A 7,906-nucleotide genomic window follows, 5' to 3' on the forward strand; every position below is an offset into this window, starting at 1 on the left:
TTCATTTTATTATACTTAACTACATCTCTAATCTAATCATGTGCTGGGCACATGAGGGCCAGGCTGCTTACCCTGTAGGCACAGTGCCCTGGGCTTGAGGCCACATGTTGTGGTCTCAGGGGCTGCTTACCCCATAGGCACAGCCCCCTGAGCGTCAGGCCACATGTACGGCCCACTCCTCAATTGGTAAGGACAGTTGGCCAGAACTTGTATTGTTGCCTATAATCTGCTTAACTACTGCCCGAATATACATACATGGTAACTACGCAATAAAATCAGACCTGCTTCCAGCTTGGTCTCTGGAGGTCTTAATTCGTGACTCCACAGCCACACTCTACCCTGTTCTGTGGACCTCCTCACTGGACAAGACAGAGCCCACATATCTCTACCCTGTTCTGTGGACCTCCTCACTAGACAAGACAGAGCCCACGTATAGCTAAACTTGTGGGTAATAAAACCATGGAACTGAAATGTATGACTAAATAACAAGGAGCACATGTACCAGGGACTACCACCTTAGGATGACTTGCACTTCTACTGTTGAAGAATATCTGTGCCCTCATGATGGGGTAATTCACCTATCAGGTATTGAGCACATGAATTAATTCCTGTCACTTTCCCTTCAGGTTATGTAAAAATACCAGTTAGCATCTATTGGGCAGGGGGTTGGTAATGCCTGATCTTACATCCATTTGTGGTCACATTTACCAACTACAGACTTGCCCCTAGGTTGAGCCCACACAGAATTAAAGAGCACGTGAGGTACTGGAATGAGTCAGAAAAGATAAATCCCTCCCAGAAATTCATATTTTTTGTTGTGATGGTTTGATTTACTATACTGCTCAGTGGAAGTTATTCACCCTGAAAGCATTAACACACCTACACAAAGCCCTGAGCCATGAAGGATTTGGTTCAGGCTTGCAGTTTGTTAAAATAGCGCCCTGTAAGCAAATTTAGGTATCAGGTTTTCCAGAAAGTTTCTAGCTAGTGGCAACTTGAGAAGGTAAAACGAAAGTCTTCAAGCTTTGTTATTCTCATGTGATATAAGAATCACAAACATCAACATTACCTGAGAGCTTTCAGAATGCAGAATCTGAGATCCCACCAAATAGCTATGACAACCATATCTCACCTGCCCCATTATTGTCACTGTTGTGCTCTCATTCCTTCTGGCCCCCGTTCAGTACAGTCAATCTGAATCATCTTTTGGGGAGGGGGGTCGGAGGGTACCAGGGATTAAACTCAGGAGACCCAGTAGTGTTTAACAACTGTGCAACATCCTCAGCCCTTTTTATTTTGAAACAGGATCTCACTAAGTTACTTAGGGCTTCACTAAATTACTGAGGCTGCTTTGAATTTGTGATCCTCCTGCCTTAGCTTCCCGAGTTGCTGGGATGACAGGCATCTGCCATCACACCCAGCAAATAAAATCATACCATTTTTCAGTACAAATAAAATCATACCATTTCCTCATAAGTCACATGCCCATTCCTAAATTATTCTTCCCCACCTTTTAGAACTATGATAAATTTTTCATAGCACTGTTCATCCTCTCCACCATCTTATGCAATTTTACATTTGTGTGATTATTTTATTAATACCTGAATAGAATCCATACCTGTTCTTCAATCGCCGTAATACCCCCAGTATGTCTGTCACATAGAAGAACCCAATATATATTCTCTAATGAATTATTGTTCTTATATGTAAAATTATCAGAGTGAGATACTAAAAAAGTTAATCCTGCAATCTTGATCTCTGCCCCCCAAAAAGTCTAATGCTGAAAGTGGAAGTCCAATGACTTCAAAGTCCCTTCTTGATTATCTAATCTGTGTTTCTGAAAGGCTACCAAAAACAAAAGAGAAATCACTTCCTTATCATGCTCTGGGAAAAGTGACACAGGAAAAAGTGTGTGAAAACTCTCAAGGGAAAGTTGAGGGGAACTCTGGCTGATTGTGAAGATGGAGAGCAGGATGTATTCAAAAAGAAGAGGAAAAATTCAAAGAGGGCTCAGTAAAATATGAACCGAGTTTGAATGTCAACCAGATACATCTATCCCCCAAGGAAGGAAGTCACCTCCTAGGACTTTGAACTGGGAAGAGCAAGAAACAGAACAACTCAAAAGAATTACAATAAGAGCAACAATAAGGCAGGAGGCACCTATTCAGAGAAGTCCAAACTCCCCAAATTTAGAGCCACTAAGAACCCTATTGGCAGACTTTCAAAAGATCAAAACATTGGCAAAAGGGGAGAAGGATTTGCCAGAATAATATACCAAACATTGACAAGAAATCTATGCTATTTAAGCATATTCATATAAAAGTACAGTTGTTGTGGGACAGGTCACTCAGAAAACTCACCAAGTCCCAAGTTTGTCCAAAGTGAAGAGTCTTTATTCCAACTGGTCAGGACTGCTTCCCACAGGATCAAATTGTCTCTGCAGAAAGCAGCCCCAAGCCTGAGCATTTTAGAATATTTAAAAGCAAAACCCACATCCGGGTTGATGTAGCTGCAAACAAGCAGGTACAGAAGCTGAATTGGGCAGTTAGCAAGACAATGCAACGAGTACATTTATATTTCCCACAGGCCTTTCCAAATTGGCATAGCAGCAAGCAAGAAGAAGGAAAGTGGATCAAAATGACCCTAGTTCAGTACAAGTTAGAGAATGGTTACTAATGTCTAGACAATCAATCTCTGACAAGGTACATTTGCCCAAGAAAAATGGAAACCAAAGAGAATGATTTTACATAAGAATTGCTATTTTGTGTTGCCAAGTATACTACTATTCTAGGTAACTCTTAATGGGTACAGAGGCAGGGCTTTCCCATGGGAGAAGCATTTTTTTACATGATATGGAGTCTCAGGGTAAAATGGAGTCTGTTTGGTCATTGCCTGGTCCATAACACAGTAAGAGTTCTTGCCCCAAGAGGGGAATATTAACAGCCCTGCCATATCTCATAATACAGTAACATCTAGAGAGTGAAGTAATACACTAACATGAGTATTTCCAACCCCAATGGATGTTAAACCATATAACATCTTTATTTTTAAGGGTTTTTTAGCTGAAAAAAAAAAAAACCCCTGACGATTCAGCCAATATAAATGTAGCAATATGTAAGAGGATACTTTCATCAGTTAAAGAATAGTGGATATTCCTCCTGAAAAGAAAACAAAGCTAGGATTTTTTCATTTTAAAACAGGGTATGAAGAAAATTTGTTATAAGTGAAAGACCCAACTTAAACTAGATGTTTTCTCCTCTTTCATTTCCAGAACCTATCAAGATTTTAGTGAAGGAATAACAGGGCTATATCTATAATAGGAAACAATATGTTCAGGGATGTGGGCATAGATGACTTAACTATACCTGTAGAATGAAATTTTTTTTAAAAAGTTAGCATCTTGGAAAGGATGCAGGTAGAAACGAAAGAATAGATGGAAGGAAAGGTGGGGGTTAATAGATTCATTATGTAAAGCAGGGAGTCAGGAAATGCTGTCTAAAGTCAATAAAACAAGAAATAGAAGCCATATGAAAATGTGTACGTTTATAGTGACATGATTATCAAAAAAGATAGGGAAAATAGAGTTGAAAGATGGAGTAAGAGAGCAAAATCCTCATATGTTACCTATTATCTGCCATAGCAAGGACACAGATAAAGTTTAAAGATGAAAACTCAAGACTGTGGTCTCTGCATTTGTACTTAGAGAGATAAAACAATAAGCATAGGATTCTCTGGCAGAGAGATAGGATGGGGAGAGTGGGACTCAGGATTAATACATTTCCTGTTTTACAAGAAGTACATCAAAGATTGTCCAAACCTTCTACACACAGTTTAAGGATTTTTAAACTATGGTGTGTTGTAAAGTTTTGTAAAATTCATAACATAAAATACTCTTTTAAAAACTTCAATAAACCAACTTTAGAAGTACCAGTATAAGGAAATAATTCATATCTTTGCTTACAGACAATTTTAGAAAATTATATGTGAGGTTCTATGTAGGGTGCATTTCATGCCAAAAATAAGATAGGGACACTCTATCTCATGCTAACATTGCCTCCCCTCATTTACTGGAACATCTATCCTACCATTGGTCTCCCTTATATTCCACATGCCCCTACCCCACTTTCTTCTTCTATGGTATACTGAAAGGAGTATCAATTGGGAATAAGACATCTTGGTTTAGGTTATAGTTTTGGTATTCATGCTCTGTGTAGCTAGGGTTAAGCTAGTTCTCTTAATGAAAAAGCAGTGTCTCCCTCACTAGTAATCTTTCAGAACTAAATGATACAATATATTTTTGAATGCACAAATATGTGGATGCAGGATTTTACACATAGTAATTATTCAATAAATAGACATTCAATTCACTGAGAAAGAATAATGAAGAGCACATAGTAACATAATCCAAACAAAATTTTTGGAATTTCAGATATTATACTTTCCATTACCTTCTGTGATCCCAAGCTCTTTTCATCCAAAAACCTAGGGAAACTCTGGAATTTATACTGTAGTAACCAGATCACCACACTTTTGCATCTGTAAATGTCTAGTTTGCAGACAATCATTGTGCATACATTGATTTACTGTTTACATTTGTTTAGACCATGAAAGCACTTTCAGGACAGGAAGTATGCCTTATATTTCTTAAGAGTTCTCAAAATCTAGCAATAGACCATTAAGTGGATAGCTGATCAAGAGAGGTTATGCTACTAGTTTCATTTCAGATTCTTGAGACTGAGGCTTTATGCACAATTAGAAAAACACTTAGAAAAAAAAAACTGAGTTAACCAAATCCATTGTACAGCTTATAATGAAATAACATTTTTTATTGTTAAAATTGTGAGAAATATATGTGGCAGATAGCTGGTTATATACTACTATCTGAATTGAAACAGATTGTTTCTTACATATTTAGGAGGCTAATTGCTAGGGTTAGTTGCAAAAGAACTTGTTTATTTTGCTCAATAAAGTCATTTTATCACTTACAATGTCTGCCATTTTGTCACTGCAATATCATTAGTAGGGACTGACAGGATACTTTGGTATCTACCAGTTCTCTCTGAAATTAAAAATACATATTGGAGGTTAATGAAATTAAAAATACATATTGGAGGTTAAAAGATATGTTAAATTTGTCAACTGACACCTTTGGGATATGTTGATGGGCTCCAAATATTAGGCAGTTCATACACTGGGGTCACAGCCTCTGCATCTATGATGGGAAAGCCAAGTTCCCAGGGCCAGGTCCTCAGGTTTGTCTCTGTTCTCTCCCCTCAGAAATGAGGATTACTCTGTGAGTGTTGGCAATGAATGACTGAGCCATCAGTTTTACTGAATCTTTCTGGATGTACGTTTCACAGTAAACCTAACCTCTAGGACACTATGAAATTAATGATATCATGGGGAAAGTGCAGTGAACTTTGGAGGATGAGTCACTCTGTCCTCTATGAGCTGAGCTGGTGGTGCTGCCCACTCATAGCCTTATGCTTCAATGGACTTCTCAAATCAACTTCTCAGAAACAAGGGTTTTTTTGGCCCGGATTTCATTAGAACATCCATATAACTAATATTAAAATAGAGCTTTCTCATCTTCACAAATTTTCCAAAGATCATTCTAAAAAAATGTTTTTGGAGATAAACAATAAAAGGACTTTTTGAGATTTGGTGGTGAGAGTTAGGCAAAAAGAGAAGAAGGAGGCATCAGAAAATGTCTAGACTAGTACTACTGGAATCTAAACAAAACAGATTCTACCAGAACATGTTTATGATGGTTTATTTCCTTATTCCACAAATGTTAATGGAACACTAATTACATTTTAGGCATTGTTATAAACACCAGGGGTTAATAAAAAGAAAATCATAGTTAGTCCTGGATATCATGGAACTTGTAGTCTAGTGAGGAATGTAAGTTAAAAGACTATATATGTATTATGGTTTGGGTATGTGGTGTCCCCTAAAAGCTCACATGTGGGATGATGCGAGAATAATCAGAGGTTAAATTATAAGAGTTGTATCTTAATCAGTGGATTAATCCATTTGATGCATTAATAATTTGAATGGTTTAATGGATGGTAACTGTAGTCAAGTAGCATGTGGCTGAAGGAGGTAGGTCAGTAGGATTTATATTTTGTGGAAAACGAAACTTGCTCTCTCTCTCTCTCTCTCTCTCTCTCTCTCTCTCTCTCTCTTTCTCCTTCCTGGCCATCATAAACTGAGCATCTTTGCTCCACCCCACCCTTACACCATGATGTTCTGCCTCATCTTGAGCCTAGATCAATGGAGTCAACCGACCATAGACTGAACCACTGAAATGGGGAGCGCAAAATGAACTTTTCCTCCTATCAGCTGTTCTTGTCAGGTATTTTGGTCAAAGCAATGAAAAGCTAATATACATATAACATATATATGTAATGTATACGTTATATATATGTATAGGTTATATGTAACATATAAAATGATATATATATGATATATATCAAATGTATAGTGTGTGTATATATAATATTTTATATACACATATATATAAAATATGTTAGGTAGTTACAAGGGCTTTACAGAGTAACCAAAAAGGATAGAGGTAAGAAGAGCTTGAGGAGGTATTAATTTACTTAGAGTGATCAGGAAAGTTGTCTCTGATAAAGGTGCTATTTGAGGATTTAAACAAAGTAATGATCAGAGTAAAGCATATTCCAGCCTGAGAGAATAACAACTGTAAAGGCCCTTATGTTAGCTTGGTATATTCCAAGAACATCAAGAAGGCCAGTAGTCAGACTACAGTAGAATGAGCAAAAGACAGAATGCTGAAGATAAGGCTACAGAAGTGGAAGGAAATTAGATCATACTAGGAGGCCATTGGGCTTCCTTCCAGGTTAAAGAGAGAAGCTTCCAAAAGGCAGGAGCAGAGATGTGTCATGATATAATGCATGTGATTAAAAGATCATTTCAGCTTCAAGGAGGAGAAGATATTTAAAGACAAGCTTAGAAGCAGGAAGACAACTGGGAAGCTACATCAAGAATCCATGAGAGGGCTGGGGATGTGGCTCAAGCGGTAAGGCTCTTGCCTGGCATACTCGGGGCGCTGGGTTCGATCCGCAGCACCACATAAAAATAAAATAAAGATGTTGTGTCCACTGAAAAATAAATATTAAAATCTCTCTCTCTCTCTCCCTCTCTCTCTCTCTCTCTCTGTTTTTGAAAAAAAAAAAAAAAAGAATCCATGAGAGGGATGACAGTGGTTTGATACACAATGACAGAGAAGAAGGAGGTAGATTTGGACAGAGTTCTGCATATACTACAAAGGATTTGACAATGTAACAATTATGTGGTATAAGACTAAGAGGCCAAAGTTGCTGGCCTGAGAAAATGAAGAAGGATGTTGCTATTTACTGTGATAAAGAAAAGTGTGAGGGGTAAAGTTTGGATACTAAAAAAAACATAAAAACAACAGCTTTGTTTTGTACATATTAACCATCCTGGTAAGCATGTATTATGGTACTACAAGACAAGAAAAGGAAGGTGTGTGGATATAGAAGAGATCTCAGGTCAAAAATTGGGAAAAAAAATAGTTAAGATTTCATTTAAACTACCTGTAACTGAGAAGAAATATAAGACATAAATATAAAAATAACCGATGAATAAAATATCACCTCTAATTAACTGTGCTTAAGTTTAAAAACATATAAATGAAAATTATATTACATTTTATAATTGATTCCAATGTAAATAAATAAATAAATAATATAAATAAATATTAAAAAGTAAAATGGTATATTAAATGCACTTTCCAACTAAAGAGAACATTGTAAAAATGTTTGTACTCATAGAGGGTTGCTCATAGTTGAAACTGTAATTGATTGTTATTAATGCCATTAAAGAAATAAAGTGAGTAATATTTATTATAAAGACA

The sequence above is a fragment of the Marmota flaviventris genome, chromosome 13 (assembly GCF_047511675.1).
Source record: "Marmota flaviventris isolate mMarFla1 chromosome 13, mMarFla1.hap1, whole genome shotgun sequence".
Classification (NCBI taxonomy): domain Eukaryota; kingdom Metazoa; phylum Chordata; class Mammalia; order Rodentia; family Sciuridae; genus Marmota; species Marmota flaviventris.